The following is a 9,566-nucleotide window of genomic DNA, read 5'->3' as shown; positions in this document are numbered from 1 at the left end:
GAATTTTCAGAGATATCTTTCTCTTCAGCGTTTTCTGTTGTCTGGCATACATATTCCCCTTGCTGTAAATCACATTTCTGAAACTCCTGGTTCACCATGGAGTATACTTTGGTACTGAATCCCAGTCCTGTGAACGCCATTCACAAATGCAGGCACAGTAACACAGAGTGGAGTGCCTATGTTTGAAAAGAGAAACCCATATTCTGGCACTTAAGTAAAATCAGCTTAATCAGCTTGAGGCATTTGAATAAGAATACTGCCTTTAAAGCCCTGGTTCCCAGATGTATTTGTCTGCACAATACATGCAAGCGAGTATACACCATTTCGATCACACTCGAATGCATTCCCGATAGATGTGTTCATATGACAGACTTAAGAACAGTATCATGGAACTCTTTTGCACCTTTTACCTCTTTGCTTGCTTTCTGCCTGCTAATACACCTCAACTAAAACTACATTCCAAGCCTCTCAGCAAATTTCAAACAGCTGTCATTTCATTTTTTTATGACATAGAAATGTTTCCTTCTTTCCCCCCAAATGGGAATCAGGTGAAATTAAATTTCAGCATGCAGTGCTGTTCTCTCGGCAGTGACATTTTACTATACAATGAATCACCAGCATGGAAACATCTGTATCTTATCCCTTTGAAGAACTAGGATTCCATGCTTTCTGGTACATTTGTACATAGACCAAGAAGTTCACAAGATATCAGATTTTAAATTCATAACTCCCTGAAGATAAGGCAATTACATTTTTTGTTTGACATTTCTGTAAATCCAAGGCCTGCCTGACCCATTATGGCAGCATGAATTTTGCAGGTAGTATATGAAAAATAATAGTACACACAAGTTAACTCTTTCTTTTTTTTTTTTTTTTTTTTTTTCTGATAGACATAAATACAAAAAGGACCATAGTGGCTGGATTTTGCTGGCACTCATTTGGTATCATCTATATAATTCACATTCACTCATTACTTCTAAACAATGTGGCCAATGAAATTATCACACAGTAGAGAAATATGACATGAAAACAAGGTGCAAGCCATAATGTTCATCTCAGAGACTGATCTGGAGTTAAAACCACACATATGGCTCATTTTCCTGTAATTTACAGGTACAGTCTTTGGATATCTTAATATTTAAATAGATTTGTTCAACTTCACCATGGGATTGAAGAGCAGTAATGTATCAGAAAACTGAGAAGCAACTCTGGACTTCATAACAGTTACTCAGACCTACCAGATGCTACAGGATAATGAGTTTACTAAGGTAAGGTGGTCCAGTGTAGGTTTGAATGTGTAAAGGCCCCCGAATTTCCACCACTAATAGCATCCAAACCTCCCAGTGCTGCAGTGAGGTCTACAGATACTCAGAAGTCCTCAAAATGAAACCACAGCACACACATTCAAGAACTAAATTTTAGTCACCCGGTTTTAAAGACTTTTGAAATATTTAAAAATGAATGTTGGAACTGTTTTTCATAGCATGTTAGAGGTTTACAGCAAAAGGAGCATGTTTTAAAAAAATCATTCCTACCCTGTGTAGCACGGTTGTACGCACAATTTTACAGAAGAACAGTTTTAACATGTTTCCTAAGATCCCTTAGCAAACATTCAGCTAACAGTGTTCCTGTTGATCTTCTGCTGAGCTTCCTGGAGAAGCTCTTAATTTTAAGTTTCAATCACTTCATATTTTAAGAGGCATCTGGAAATACAAGGATGATGTTGGTGGGTGTTGGAAATGCTTACAAGATACTAAAACATGCTACCATTTAATTTCTGAGTTAGAAGCATTGCCAAAAGAGGTCACAGGGCAAGACACATAGATAAGCCAGATGATAGGTAGTTATGCAAGTTCTTGGGCAAGGTAGACAAAGGTGGCACTGATGACAAGCAACCTCAGCCGAGGCTTAGGGGCTGGAGCACCTGCCCGGCAAGGGGAGCTTAAGAGATGGAGCTGCTTCTGCCTTGAGAAGTGAAGGCTTTGGGGGCACCTCAGAGCAGCCTTTCCCACCTATGAGCAGGTCATTGTGTGGCCAGAGCCAGCGTCTTTGTAGCAGTGCACAGTAGCAGGACAAGAGACAACAGGCATAAGTTGAAAGAAGAGAAGTTCACACTGGGTATAAGGGAAACATTTTTCCCCATAAGGACAATCCAGCAGATGATCTCCTGAAATCCCCTTCAAACTGAATTAGTCTATGATCCTATGAAGAGGTATGTCCACACACTTTTAAGTCTTGCAGACTCCAAAACAGAAAGGATTATCCAATTAAAAAGAAACAATTCCCTCAAGAAATATTCAAGGAACAACCGTATCACCACAGGTGTTGGATGCAGTTGTCAGCAGGAATATAGAATGTTCCTTCTTTAATATGTCTTTCCATGATCCTTCAGTGATCCTAAAATTTCCCATAAATGCTATTTTCCCATTGATTTTAGTGAAACTTTTTGCTGTTCAAGGAATGCAGTACCTCTTCACTAGAATTTTCATTCTGTGCTGAGTAGAATGTGTAGTGGAGAAAATGCAAGCAAATGCACAAATGTTTCTGTCTGTATTTTTAAGTGAAAACAAGTAAATAAGATGAGAGAGCGAAGCAGTTAAAATGCAGTTTAAAACTATTGCATTGTTCAGATTTGCAATTATTTTTTATAGGACTGACAATAATTCTCAAAGAGACAATAACTAGTACCAGCTAGATTGGTCAAGACAGCAAGGAAAGCAAAAAAAAAAAAAACCCACGGAAAGACACTTGGAAAAATAATGGATAATGCCCACTGGAGCAACTAAAAAGGGCCCTGCAGGGATGTTTCCCATAATCTTTTCCCACATACAGATGGTTTAGTCAGAGCAATTCAAATCCTTGTTTCAAATGGTGACTCCACCAAAACTGCAAAAAGCCTAAAATACTTGGCATAAAAGATATACAAATATTGAGTATTTCCACATTTGGACTTCAACTTTAGAGAAATTAATTTTCATTCATTTTACGAGAAAGAAAAAAGGGACCAAGTCTATCTCTATAAAGATACAGACCCGGAGCTCCGAATTTACACAGCCTGCAGACTCGAGAGTTGCACTTCCCAACCCAGCATGCCTGGAAGCTGTGACAATTCGTTTATTAATCTCTCCGGCATTCTCCACTTACGGGCTCTGATGGAACTTCAGCCTTAATTGAAAGGCACTTACCACTGTCAGCAACCTAGCAAGCAGCACCACATGGGCTGACAGCATGAAATTCAGCCAAGGCCCACAGCAGAAGCCTGATCAAAACCCTCATTTCCTATCTGGAAAAAAAGGTCAGCACCTGAAGTGTTTAGCTGCAGCCTGTGTACAGCAAAGGTAGTGTAACATACAGACTTGAGGACATACAGTGTCGTTGTTTGGATGTGTTTCACAGACACACTGCAAGCTAGTAAACAGCTGTTTACTTCACACTGAAAAAAGTACAGGGTGAGGTTTAGTATGGTCTGTTCTTGGTATTCATACCATTTTGTCTACACATGCAGGTGGGTCATTGCAGTGCACTTTCGGAGCCACATATTCAGATACATACTTAGGACCTTAAGAACATTTGGGAGTAAATCTTACTGCTCCCGCTCACCACTCTCACAGTTCTCTTCAGTAATGAGTCATTCGGGATCTAGAGAACTCTTTTCTGAAAAAACAAAATAATAAAATAAAGTGAGGGATTTCCACTTCATAAGATTTCTTTTTCTTTTGTTTTTTCTTTCTCTTTTTTTTTCTTTTTCTTTTTTTCTTTTCAAAATGTGACATAACATATGGAAAACTTGGAGAAATGGAGAAGCAACAGAAAAGTGTCACAGCAAGGAAAATGAAAATGAAAAAAAGAGAAAGGTAGAGTAAAGATCCCAAGAAGAGAGCACAAGACCAGAGACAAATAAAATTATGCTAGAAGTCGTATGTGAAGAACTACACACAAGAAGACCATTTTTATCAGCCCCTCAGATGTACAAGCAATGCTATGAACGCTGAAGTGCCATCTACTGGTACATCTTGTGCTAACTAACCATGTTGCTTGGAGTCCACCACGAGACACATGAAACAGGAGATTCATCTTTTTCTCTGATATTTTGGTGACTGTGAGTAACAGACCTTGCTAGAACAGTGCTATAATCTCCCCCTTGTAAAATGAAGATACTAAGATTTCGTAGCCTGTGTGATTTCACAACCTGTGCAAAGCTCTTTGAGATCTAGTGGTAGAACATTCTGCAAGAAAAGTAGGAACTTTTGCAGCAGTATCTCCACGGCCAAACTCGGCACTTCTAGAGAAGATGTTAAAAAATGAAGTGGGAGACACAGAAGAAAAGGAGAACAGAAGACAGTGGAAAAAGAAAAAGGGAGAAGAGGGTGAAGACCAGTAGGAGTTAAGAAGGAGAGCTGATAGAATACAGTGTAAGTGATTAATTGCTAAGGACAATACAATTTACACTGCAGTTTTAGCAGATGTGTATGTGTTGCTCCAGCTGTGGGAACAGCAGACTCTCCAGATCTTGTTTCTGACACACAATAACTGTGAACTCTATTATGTACAAATAATAAATCTAAGCAGCACCTCCAACATATGAATGAGCAAGAAAAAGAAGGTCATATTTTCAGAAGTGTTAGCACATATTTGTCAACACCAAACTTAGCTAAATAGCACAAAGGAAGACTACAAGACAATGGTAACACTTACCCAAAGCAGTATGTGAGCTTGCAAGTAGATATATGCTTTTGAGAGCCCATGTTTAATAGGTAAGGCCTCTAGGGATGGCAGACTGCACAGGGTCTTGGGTAGACTGGATGGGTTTGTTTTGCTGATATATTTACTGGCTGGTATGTTAATTTTTTCAATGTGTTATACAGCAGTTCCCAAGTTAGGGTCATGACCCCACTTGGGGCCCGCAAGCCTGGAAGTGAAAATGAAAGTGGGGTTGTGACCCTGGAAGTAGGGTTGCTAAGGGAAAACTTTGGGAAGCACTGATGTTGTGCTACTAGGTGAGACCCCTGTGTGGATGGTGAGTTTAATCACTGCTGAGGGATAAAGTTTTTAACAGTGCCTATATTTCTCAGAGACTTAAGTCTCGTTTCTAGCTGATTTACTGTCAGATTCAAGTAAAGATCTCAGGTACATAAAAAGAGATTTGAGAATTAATTTCAGAATTGTGAGTACTACATCTTGAAGAGATCCGGCCCATCATGTAGTGAAGACATATCCACTTTTTTTTTTACAAATATCCATTAGTAGCTGCAGTCTACTGATAAGAGCACTTGCTCAACAATCTTTGGCTTGAAGAAATCACATCCAACTCTGCCATTTTTGAGGAGGGTGATCTTACCTGGAGGGCAGCATCATGGGATGAAGCTGTGTTTAAGCGTTTTGCCCAACTCTGCAGAGTTACCAGGGGAGGTGGCGGTTGTCCCTCCCCACCTGTGTGATCTTTGGGCAAGGAACAAGCGTGTTTGCTTAAGGAAAGAGTCAGTGTGTTGAGCATGTACTGAATACAATGGGATAGCCACTCTGAATAAAAGACTGTCTTACTCCATTCTTTAGAAGAAGTGGCACAGGTACCTTCTTCAATAACAAATCCTAAGCTTGAATTCAACCTGGATTTTGAAGATTTAAGGTTCAGTTGCCAGTACACACTCATCTAGTGCACTTCAGGCACCCTAAGATATCCTTGTTGGTCTCCAGCTGCTGTTCCCAAAGGAGACAGTTCTTCCGTAATTCCTGCATCATATCTGACAGCCCCACAAGGGAGCTTATGATACCCTAATGAGTTTCAAATGGAACAAGATTCCTATGTGTGGACATTACTAAATTATGTAAGTACTTCTGAACACTCATGAAAAGTAGACATAAAGAGTTGTATCTCCTTACTTCTCATGTTCAATGAACATTTATTCCAATCTCAAATTATACTGTGCTATGACTGCAGCTTTCACAGTAGAGATGGAGAATATTTCTGACTTTCATCTAGAGAAATATTTTGTAGTTAGTGATATAACATTTGTGATATGTGCCATGCCATTTCAGTAAGTGAAGAGACATTAACAGCTGATTTTTGGCAGTGAAATGTCTCTGTTTCTCATTTATTAGTAACTCATATTGATTTATACCAGGATTAATTATTGATGCAGATATTTCACCCATATTTTTTTTCTGTCACAAGCAGGGAAAAAATGCATGGCTGTGAATAATCCATACAATAGTTTATGAAGCCCAAATTCCTCAGAGAGTATCAGATATCCACCTGGTGTCCCCGAGTGCTGGATTTCACATTTAGACCTCTGAATTAACAGATGTGTACAGTCACATACAGGCAGAAAGCTCTTTCTTGACAATACATCTGAGGAGGCTCATGGGCACTGTTTATTTTACCAAAATTGTGGGATATCTTGTGCTTGTGAAATTTGTTCCGAATCTACTCGTTTTGGAATGTTAATAATCAGTACCCTGCACAGAGCTCGACTTTTAAGTTTTAGTTCAAAAAGCACATCTAACAAAGATAAGTGTGCCTACTGTAATATGCTTCCAAAAAGAAAACAGCCACAATTTTGAGCAGAAGCCCCTGAATCTGAAAAACATACTTTTTTAGTGTATGCAGTCCTATTAAAAAGTACATCTTATGCATTTTGCCTGAACATTTTGGTACGCAAGATCCAACACATTTCAAATCAACTCAGGCAAATAAGATTTATAGAAATAATTATTATCAAAACTATAAAAATGGAAGGTCTCAGAAAGAAGGAGCTTGATTTAAAACTTACAATATTTTAAAATACTGCACATTTCAGATCCTTCTATTTGCTGTGTTAGAAGTGGGGATTGTAAGAGCATTTTCAAGCTTTTTCTCCACAACTGCGAATGCTGGAGATATCGTCTAATATGAAGCACAGACTTCTATGCATTCATATTATGCAAGAACTTGAGGATTTTAAGAAATAAACTAAAAACAAATATTGAAAAACACGATAAAGTTGTAAGAGTCATCAGGGCTAACTGCCAAGCGGAGAGGACTTTATTTATTCAGAACTGTTCTGTGTCTATGAAACTGAAGCCTTGTCTGCACTTAAGAACGTCTCTTTTTATTAGTCCCACATAGAGCAATCATTCCCCTCATCTAGAAATGGTAATCCTAGCTTAAACATGTTTTAAAGGTATATCCTCCTTCTGGACAGTGAAGCAAGAATGCCATCATATCTACATCTGTGGTAGGGTAGTGTGAAGCACAGTTATGAAGATGAAAAAAACTGCACTGCTAGTAAACATAATCATGTCAGCAAAACTTGTTAAGTATTGAATACCCTATTTTCTGAAGAACCACAGAAACCAAGCTGACATTTGGGATTTACTTTTTCACGGGAGCAAGTAGCCGCAGCTGCTTATAAACTTTTAATAGCTATGTTTTTCACTGCAGTAGCAAACCATAAAGAACATATCAAATAAGATTTTACTATAGTCTGGTAAAATATGCAACAGCATGTATCAAGTCCAGAATCTATGTTCTCACTCTTTGTTCTGATGAGGCTAATAAAGAGGAAAAAAAACGTAATATTTTGACATATCTGATCCAGACAAGAGGAAGAGTTGAATATGTTTGTCATTGTGAAAACCTCATCTTTTCTAATGAAATGCAAAATATTTAAGGTCAATTTTTCAGCTACTTATGGAAAAATGCTTGTACACTATTTGGATATTAGAACCAAATAAATGTTATTACTTGCACATAAAATCACTTAATGTCCTGTCTGTCTCGGGCAGACTGGCTGCACTCTCATGTGCACGGAATCCTCAAGGCTTCTTTGGGTTTCACAGAAACCACAGACCATAGATGATATCTTTGTTTAAAGCCTCCATGGGGGGATGGTGGCTCAACAGAGTAGAGGGAGTGTAAAAGCTGCTGCTTCTTTTCATGAGGGAGGTTAGATATACCCAACGTTATGTGCATTCTTTCTCCCCTCTCCACAAGTTTCAGAGCAGCACTGCTGCCAATAAATAAGCCTTGGCTGAGGAAGGAGGAGTTTCTTGCCTTTCCACTCCTTCTGTGAAGGCAAGTAGCCCTGAGTCACTGGGCTCAGTATAGAGAGCTGGGCTGGGGCTTAGGTTACTGAGATAGAAGGGACCCAGAACGGTATCCTGAGGCAGGCAGGGATATAGCAAAATCTTCTGATAACACTGCACTGATAAGCTCAGCAGGGCCACAGCATGGGTGTGCGAGTGTAGCGTGAAATTGTAATCAAGGTTCCTGGCATAGTTTTGGCTCAGGCCAACTTCCTCTCTCCCACAATTCAAAGTTGTATTTCAGGGATATTCACAGGCCAAGAATCATCCCCAACAAGAATATAGTTAGTATAGTCAGAAGGGCAAAAGCGGTATGGGCACAGGGCTCGCCATTGCAGTTAGCTTCAGGACCAAAGAACAGTCCTTAAACCATTTTATTCACTAATACAGACACAGCCTTCCAGTCAGATTTACATGCTGTACGTGTGAAACCCCTTATTTATATGGTCTAGGAATTGCTTGTATAACTTGCAAGTGATGGAATGACATAAGACAAAGCCACAAATGAGCTGTACATGATACTTATCTTAATTCTCTAGCAAAGGCACGCATGTATCAACCTGTCTATTTTCCTTACTCCTTTAAATGTGCTACAGAGATTTCTCTTGGAGAATAAGGAGAGACAGCAGGTAAGTGAATATATTCATTTAATATCTTAATATGCAAATAGTGTACAAGTAAAACACTAATAACAGAAAATGTGCTTGTTATTAAAATACTCGGGGAAAAATTGATTGATTTGGGTAACTCGAGTGAACTTCACAATCTGTGTTTCTGAATAGGAGAAATGCCAGATTTGGAATAAGCAGCTGCCTTATGGAATCTTGGCATTTTCTCCTGCTCAGAAATGCAAACTGTGAAGTTCAACTGAGCTATGCAAATCATCTTGTCTTATGCTTCTCTTATTAGTCAATTCTGTCTTGATATTCTGAGTAATGAACTACATAGTACAGTCTCAATGTTACATGGAATCAACACGTTACTTCAAGTGCAGAGACACCCTCACTAAATAATTGCTTAGAATAATTTCTTTCATGCTTAAAGAGCTGCTGTCTGCACAAATATAGCTAGGCAGACTGAAGCAAGGAATGAGAAGGAACGAAGCGCTATTGGACACACCTCATGGGCTCCTGGTATCACTAGGAATACCCCAGGTGCATAGCTCAGTCTGAGATGCTATCTAAACTATGGGATGCGGGCAGATAATTCACATTTCCTTTCTTGTATGTCACTGACCTGTCTGCATGAGAACAAGTTATCTGACCTACTAAACAAAAATAAATCATGAAGCTCTGTTTTAAAAGGATCACAGAAATTTTTACAAGGTTAAAGTAAATACCAAAATACATCAGTAAAAGACAGAAGAAAAGGAAGAATGCATGACAATAAATCCTATTAAAATAGCCAGATGGACTACTAGTCTTAGCAAGCAAGTAAGAGGAGTTAAATCACAGATGCTTTCATGCCTTTGTTTTTATTCCAGAAAGTTGATTTTACAGCAG

This window comes from Chroicocephalus ridibundus, chromosome Z (assembly GCF_963924245.1).
Source record: "Chroicocephalus ridibundus chromosome Z, bChrRid1.1, whole genome shotgun sequence".
Taxonomy (NCBI): domain Eukaryota; kingdom Metazoa; phylum Chordata; class Aves; order Charadriiformes; family Laridae; genus Chroicocephalus; species Chroicocephalus ridibundus.
This window is presented reverse-complemented; position numbering follows the sequence as displayed.